The sequence below is a fragment of the Brassica oleracea genome, chromosome C7 (assembly GCF_000695525.1).
Source record: "Brassica oleracea var. oleracea cultivar TO1000 chromosome C7, BOL, whole genome shotgun sequence".
NCBI lineage: Eukaryota > Viridiplantae > Streptophyta > Magnoliopsida > Brassicales > Brassicaceae > Brassica > Brassica oleracea.
This window is the reverse complement of record NC_027754.1, coordinates 17703062-17711675: the sequence shown is the minus strand read 5'-3', so window position 1 is coordinate 17711675 and position 8614 is coordinate 17703062. Positions and strand designations below refer to the sequence as shown.

At 35.5% G+C, this 8614-nt stretch overlaps 1 long non-coding RNA gene across 9 annotated transcripts; it reads right to left on the bottom strand.

Annotated features, from left to right (window-relative positions):
• Window positions 1–1877: 1877 nt before the first annotated feature.
• LOC106302334 lies at window positions 1878–4641 on the bottom strand. Of its 9 annotated transcripts, XR_001262442.1 has the most exons (8): window positions 4105–4426; window positions 3683–3794; window positions 3206–3583; window positions 2955–2984; window positions 2637–2684; window positions 2465–2547; window positions 2238–2342; window positions 1878–1946 (listed from the first exon to the last, which is right to left on the bottom strand). It is a non-coding gene; the product is annotated as an uncharacterized LOC106302334 (long non-coding RNA). The 9 variants fall into 9 exon arrangements; XR_001262441.1 differs by having other exon boundaries at window positions 2955–3583; window positions 4105–4641; XR_001262439.1 differs by adding an exon at window positions 2031–2074 and having other exon boundaries at window positions 2637–3583; window positions 4105–4636.
• Between the last annotated feature and the right edge of the window lie 3973 nt (window positions 4642–8614).

Genomic DNA, 8614 nt, shown 5'->3' with positions numbered 1-8614 from the left:
ATCTTCAACTAACAAATGTATTGCTTTATCCAATTCAATCTTCGTCTGGACTCACTTACTGATGCGTCATGAAGCTGATAAAGCATCCAGGAGCCATATGTCTGTTTGTAATTCTATGTTCCGCGGGCCGATCCGCAAAGGCTTACATGTTTTGCGGGCCTGACCCGCCGTGACCCGCTCGAAGACGAACCCGCTGCGGTACGAGACGAGACGGGACGGATCAACATGTTTGACGTTCCTAATTAGGAATACACTATCAACTAATTAAATACTTGCCAACAGCCATGTGTTAAAAATAAATAAAACTGCTTTAAATATTTGATCAACTTCTATCTCATATTTTTCATGACATCAACGAATTAACAACATTAGGGATATTCCGGCGCTACGCGCCGGGTTCGGACGTTGTTTTCTTTTTTGAATTCAATTAGTTTTATTTTGCATTTGCTAGTTGTTAGTCCAATCAACATAGAATTATTAGTTCTTGACAATTAAGAATTGAGAGTCATGATCTAATAATGGATTTTCTGAGTGCATGTTAGGAGATCTCAGGCCTGGAGTCCTTAACTTTCGAAGGTATGTGAATGCATTTTTGACTCCTTCTGAGTGAAAATGTTAAAAGTTTTGGCAGGTGATGCATTTTATTGGTTTACGGTTCGTATGTATAGGGGATTTGTTTTTTTTTTTCTTTTTTGAAGTTTATTGGTTTATCCTAAACGGAAAGTTGATGGTAGAAGTTAGTACATGAGGGAGTATTAATGAATTTCAAAAGTAGCAAACAACAAATTAACTTTTTTAAAATATTCATGATCGAAGAAATGTAAATTCAGATTTGTCTTTAAAAAGTAAAGTAAACAATGACATTTTTTTATAAAAGGAAACAGGCAACAAAGCATATTCCTCAAAATCACCATCACCATAATGCAATTTGCAATGACTCTTTGCTTCCATATGCTTTCTTACAGCTTCTAAGCTGCTGAATGCATGGCACAGCTCACTGCAGTAGAGACACATGAAGTCTCTCTTGACCTGAATCATGATCTGCAGTAGGATAAGAGTAAATAAAAGTTAAGAAAATTCAAAGCTTTACAACAATGCTAAACTGATGAGTCCGAACCTTAAGACCGAGGTAAGTGAGAAGCCCTTCTGGATTAGATACTCAACATCTGGAACAAAGAAACCATGGTGCTTATGCATGTGAACCATACAGGTCTCCAAAGTCTTATGTTTCTTGTCACACATCAAACAACAGGCTGGATCCAGCTCATAAAGGGAAAATACAATTCGATCTGGTGTATGTAGGTTTGAAGTTAAATGATTTATAAAACACATGTGAGAGAGATGAAGCTTACGGTTAAAAAAATTGACCAAGTACCAATTCTAAGTAGGGATTTTGTTTTAATCTCTTAGAAATAAACTTATTCTAACTTGATAGTATAATTTGAAAATATGAAACAAATGATGAAAGTGTAACTTAAGAGCAATTCATGCTTTCGGTTGTTGTGTATTTAAGGATCTATTTCTTTCTGATAAACACGAAACATAAATATTCATCTTGCTTCAAGCCATTTTCTTCCGAAGTTGCTCAATGAGTACTTCTTGCTCTTCCTGGATATATACTAGTACATTTTAATTGTTATTCAAAATGCTCAAGAAAAGAATATAAATCATTATTATATTGATTCTAAGTTTCTAAAATTTACAATCAATGTTTCAGATACTGTGCAAGTCGTTATTCATGGATCATGTTATATAAATCAGCCTCCTACAGCATACACCAAACTAATGGATGCCTATAGCCTCCTATGAATTGTTCCTAACACTTCTAACCACTGGTCATCATCTCCTGATCTTTCTCTTGTATCTTCTTGCTCATGTCTTTCTCTACGGCCGTGATCAAAGATGTGATATCTCTATTCTCTCATACCTTTCGCCCATTGGATCGCCTGTTCCAAAGAAAGTGCAATCTCAAGAACATGGAATACATTATATAAAAGAAATAACATGAGCTTTGCAGATAGAATTAGTACCCAAAATTTGATGCTGATTAAGATCTTCTTGTTTATATTTAGCTCTTTATAGTTAGCAATATTCCAAGCAAAAAAAACAAAACAAAGGAACTTACTGGTTCCAAGCAAGTGAAGCTTAAATGTGTTTGTTTGGTACTAAATAGGGAACAATATTCCTTACTAATGGCAAATGAGGTAATATTTTCAAAGAAATTTTCAGACTTTCACCTGTTTTGGAAGATGTCGGTGAGTATTTGTGGAGAATCAGAATCGTTGGTTGGTACTGGACTGGGGATGACGTTTGCTATAAATTGTATATTCACTTAGTTCTCACTATCAGTTGAATACATGGTATGAATGAAAATATGAATATATCACCATGCTATACTATACAGTAGAACAAACTTGTCTCTATATAATAGAATGTAAATAATTTAGGGAGGGATTATAATCACCTCTGTTTGGAGTGCATGAATATTTTTGAGATCTCAATGGGGAGTTTGAAGCTGTCTTCATAAACTTGGAACTATTGCAGAGCCTGCAATATTGACCAAAACATAAATTGCATATGTCCTTTCATGGGGAATTACTACAAAAATATGAGAAGAATGGTAGGTAAGTTTTAACCTCGTGATGTGAAGCCGTAGTATGTAGGGCGTAGTCCATTAATCAAACCTGTATGTCCGGTGATCAGATAAAGTTTGAGCTATTCTTGTCTATTGTTGTGTAAGAATTTATGGTGGGGGAGTTAGACATGAGTCAGAACTGAGAGACAACATGAGTTCATATATTGTCGATGGAGAGTCAGAGCAAACTAAAGAGGATTTGGTAGATGTTTTTGTCATTTTCAGACGACATAGTTTCTCTTAAAAGAAGCGAAAGAATGGCTTATCTTGCAACCCTTGCTCTTGTGATACTTCTCTTCAGTTTAGATTATGTTCTTACCTTCAAGAAGAAGAATAACACCTCTGTTTTCTGGGGTATCAAGTTTCAATTTACAAAAGAAGTGATATATTAGAAACTCCACAATAACAACCAACACTGATAGTATATAAACTCAACAGTCTCATTAAAATCAAAGCTCGATTATATTTTTCACATTCATACGAAACTCATAAATTTAGACTCCTCAAACCCTCACCGAATATATCTATATCATATCCTCCGAATAATTAAAAACAGCTCATCAAACTAACCTTCTGAAGCATTTTCAAGTCACTATCCTGAGTATCGTGAAAGAAATGCATGTAACTTTTGGTTCCAAATACCCTGACAAACACTTGTCTGCTGAATTTGCCTCCTCGTGGTCACATCTAACAACTCAAATTAAAGCAAATCAATTCGATATACAATTCGAAAAACTTTACCCACTTTCTGCAACTCCGCAACTACACATCTACCAGTCAGCTCCAATGAAGGTATCATAAAACTGGTTAGAAATAGTGAGGGAAGATACATAATAGAGAGAGGGAGAGAGAAATAGATGAAACCTGATTGATTAGGGGCGGTTAGTCAAATGTTTGGTATGAGACATTAGGCCTTTTTGTCAAGCAACTGTATCTTAGAGAAGTAATCTAAGATGCATAATGAAGGAGAAAAAAAATCCATGATTGAACCGCATGAGATTAGGCGTATACATGGTCTAAGAAGCATATGATGTATGTTACACTCACAGCTTGAACAAATTCTTTTCTTATCTTTATTTGCTGGTGAGTCAAACCCAAAATCCATTGGATCATCATCTGTATTGACTTAAAGTTGACGTATCCTTTTCCATGTCCTTGCCTGCAGGTAACAATGGAATTTTACATATTATTAAAAAATCATCCTTTTTTACAATGGGAACAACTTCTCAAGACTTCAGTCTATGTCAATAAAATCCACAGCTGGTCAAAAATTGAGGAATAGAAAAAATTGGAGTCAATAACCAGCTCTCAAACACTGAGCATTATATCTTTTTTCCTCTGCTTTTGAAAAACTTTTTTAGCAGGTGGAGACATTGCAAAAGCTGTTCAGTATTACTCTCGACAATTAACTTCAAATAAAATAACCTACCATCATAATCATTCAATCACCCACTCACGGAAATACCTACCTCTCATGTTAGCAATCATCTTTGTCCGCTACTTCATTGCTGCAAGCTAGCTTCATCACCAATACTACTTCCTCCGGGTTAGTCGCCATCGTAGTTCTCAGATTATTCGGGATCGTAAAAACCGAATCCCTTAATTAACCACTCGTATAGCTTTTCTAAAAACAGTTCTATCTCTAAATCGAAGGAAAATATATAATTAATTAATGGAAGAAGTGGGTGATGCCTTTGATTTGTAAAGGACGACGTTTAAGTTTCGCAGAGGCGAGAAAAATCAAAACGAAAGGGTTGGATACACACAAGCCGATAACAAAGAGTTTTCTTATGTAGCCACGTGTCAGCAAAACCCTTATGTGCCTGTGAAAGAGAGCATAACCCAACTTTCCTCCTGAGTTCCAAAACGTCGTCGCTTTCTTCTGATGCTTCTTCGTTAATCAGTCTCGTTTGAGGGTGGGGGAGACTTTCCGGTGGATTTAGCAGGTTTCATTGCTAAATATGAAGTGTTTTCGAAATCAACCATCTCAACTCAAATGCTACACCAAAGTTGGATGTTGAAGTGGTGAAAAATTGGATCTAGAAAAGAACTCAATGATTGTTCACTATGTTTCATGCACCAAAAATAACATACATCAAACTAACAAAAAAAAGTATCATCATTTCAATTCTTTTTACCTAAAATTCGTTACTTGACAAAAAAGTAAATTAATTAATGAGCAGGAAAAAAACTTTATGTTAACATCTAGAAAAATATGGATTTTTCGGAAAGAAGAATTTGATTTCAAAACTTTATGTTAACAACCTGGTTTACTGAACCAAGTCTGGTTCAAACATTTGTTTCCCTGTCACTAAACGTGGTATACATATATTAATATATACATGTGTATTCATCTCCTTCTACAAAGGGCAGCAGCCCTTTTTGATGCGTGAGTGAGAGAGGAGCCACCACATGTGACACACTTAATGAAATCCTTGATGGTTTAATCCCTTTTATTGATCTTGAGGGTCGATTTTGGGTTGATTTTCTGATGGCTACTAGCACAATCAGGATGGTTTTGAAGATCAGATTGGTTACTAACACAACTGAATTGATGAGGGATGGAATAGGGTTGGATGGACTGCAATGTGGATATATATGACTGATCAACATTTGTGTAGATTTGTCTTTGATCGTGAGAGGCGTTCCCACAAACAATGATCAAAAACGATAGTTGCTTGCAGAGATTTCCCTCCTAAGTAGTCAATGTTCAAAGACAAACAAGGGATTTACAGAGACAAAAGAGATTTGTTTGACAAAAGTGACTGAATAATTCAGAAACAATACATGAGTTTATGAAGAAGAAAAGAACACAGTTTTCCTAATGACTTGTAGAAAACAAAAACGAAAGAGATAAATCCTGGGTGGTCTTGGAGACTGAGTAGTTGAATAAATTGGCTGGCACTTTGACTTGAGTTTTGAATTGTTTTGATCCTGGTTCAGGGTAAACAGACACTAAATAGCTTCCTTCAGCCTCTTGGTTTGTGATCTTGTGATTTGACCTCTAGACAAGGAGAATGGATCTTTGTTTCCTTTTTGACTGAGAAAGACAACTCTGATTCATCATCAGTTTGGGCCGAATTTCTTCCTTTCTAGCTCGGTCCATAACAACCTCAATGTGGCTTAGCTCATTCAGCTCAACCTGCTCCAAATTAGTGTCACTTAGCTCATCTAGTTCGTTTAGTCATCCTGCTCCAAGTCACCTGCTGGTTCAGTCACGGTTACATCACCACATGTGACACCTCACCACCACCAGTCACCGCCATGAGCCACAAGTCACCGGCGATCCATGTAGTCATCGTAATCCACCATTTATCCCAGCCCATTCAACAGCCGCATGTATTCACCATCGTTCACGTATCTTCACCACCAACCACCACCGTCGACCATCGATTTGTGCCACCCTGATCTGAGAGTCACTTAAATTGCACGCCATGTCACCTGAGTTGCAGATGTGTTGTCAGAGAAGAATCGCGATCGTCGGAGGCCATCGACGTAGTCTCGTTGCAACTTGGAATTAAGTATCAGACCCAAACAGTGGAGAACGTGGCAAGCCGAGAGTAGGAGTGAATGTAAAACGGGAGGCATTGCGTCTCAACACCACCAGCACTGCACCGATCAGCACCATTATGAACCAGTAACCGGAGACACAGTTCACGTCGACGGAGTCCAAGATCCAGGACGGAAAGTCTAAGCCGTGAGGTTAGGTACCATTTTCTTTGTTCTTGTGTTGCAAGCAAGATATTTAAGTATGCCTTAAACATGTCATGCTTAGGAAGGAATAATAATAACACACGTTCATATAGTATACAAGACAAAGGAAAATACTTAGTTTTATGCAAATTATACTTTTTCTCTTGGTGTTCAAATTATACTTAAAAAAAATATTTTTTTCTCTTTAATTTTGTAAACTGGGAAGAGTTTGGACTAGGCCCTAATATATAAATATACACATGATTTTAAGGTTTCGAAAATATAATCCGAGATTTTCTTAAAATTTGTAAGATATATTTGGTTACAATTATACTATAATTCTATATAATACTAAACATGTTTAGTATCATTTTATAATTGGGTTGGTCACTTAAAAGAAAAGGATATTTAATTATATAAATAAACTATATATTAAATAGTAATATGAGATCTTAAAAATTCATTTGAGTTTTTTAGAGCTGTAGTAAGATAATTTTTTCAGACAATGAGGGTGATTGGTTAGCCTTTATCTCTTTACTTTAGCTTTATTTACTTTTAAATCACTAAACTTTACCAATCACGTTGTAGCTTTATTTTTAATAGTTAAAACCTAAATCAAGTTTCTATAAACTTTTACCAATCATGCTTTAACTTTATTTTCAAAGCTACAGCAAAAAAACTAAAGCAAAATTTTTGTTAATGTATTTTAGGTAAAAAAACCTAAAGCTTTTTTTTATAGACTGTAGAATCTTTGAAATAAAAAATTATCTATAATATCAAATCAATTAGATAATCATAATAAAAAACATCTATAAATATTTAATTCAATTTTGGGTGTTGTAAAAATTATTGAAATATTTTAAATAAAATATATATTATTTACATATCACATTTTAAATAACAATAAACTTTGAGAATTTATAAAAAAATATTAATATAAATTATTTAATTGATAAAAAATAATTATTTTATATATAAATCACAGATTTCACATATTTTATTTTAAAATATCTACAGCCTATAATTTACCGGTACAACAAATTTAACTACAACAAAAGTCTCTGCAAAAAAGTCTACAGTAATACGAGATCTCCAAATGTGTTGCGATTCAGTTTCTGTAACGGAATGTGTTGCGATTCCTACGTATTTACTCTTATTGTCTTTAATTCGTGAGTCCAATACGAGATCTCCAAATGTGTTGCTCAGACGGCGATTTCGGGTATAAATAGGTTCGTATCTCACTTCCGATTTTCGCGATCTCTAAAACTTTCTGCTATCGATCTCTCACATATTTGTCTCTTGATCCTCATCTCTCTTGGTGGCTAACTCGAAGGTTTTTTTTTCCGACTTGAAGTCCGGAAGATGCTGATCCGTTGTTGAGGCGAGGCTGCTGCGATTCTGGGAAGCTAGGAATGTCAAGCGTGGTGGGGAGCTTATGTGGGCCGATCTGCTCTTTATGGAAGTTAACGTGAGTGATTTCTATCCGATTTGCTCTTCTAGATATCGATTGTTTTGAGTTTTTATTTTCTGTCATACTGATGTTACCTGACGTGATTTTTAGCCATTTTATGAGTACTGGTAGTGTTTCAGTTGAACTGATCATGTTACTTCAGTTTTGTAATATAATTTGATTTTTTAATATCTTGGTTTGTGTGGAACCACCGTAGCCTACTGGTTAAGGTTTAAAAGCTTCTACACTCAGGTCTGGGGTTCGAATCCCAGACTATGCAATTTCTTGCAGATTACAGGAAATCCAAGTTTCAAGTCCCGGAGAGTACGATTTATTAAACAATTATGCAGACTACGGAAGAAAGGCTTACAAGAGATCTTCAACATGGTGCACGTAAATCTGGCCAGGCGTGGATCTTCATAGGACAGCTCAGGTGATGCAGTTAGGCGTAGGTTCTCATAAGGCAGGTAGTATTGTCGGTTGTGGAATCATCTATGTAATCTTTCTCATATCATAATTGTAATATCATAATAAATCAGCGTTAAAAAAAAAATATCTTGGTTTGTCTGATTTATCCTTTTCTATATTTTGATTTCAGGGCACTATTATCTTTGTGGAAATTACTCATGTACGTTGCCCTCCTCCTGCTTGGTTGTAAGTTAATAAGCAAACTCAGGAACTTGCAGCTTAATTTGTAACAAGGAGCAACGAAACTGATTGTTGATATTGAATTTTGGTTCACTAGGGATGGTTCCAACAGTTCAGCTGATTTGATCTTGCGGAAACCAACATGGCTGCCAACATTATTGGTAAGCCTTGCACTTTGTACTACCATT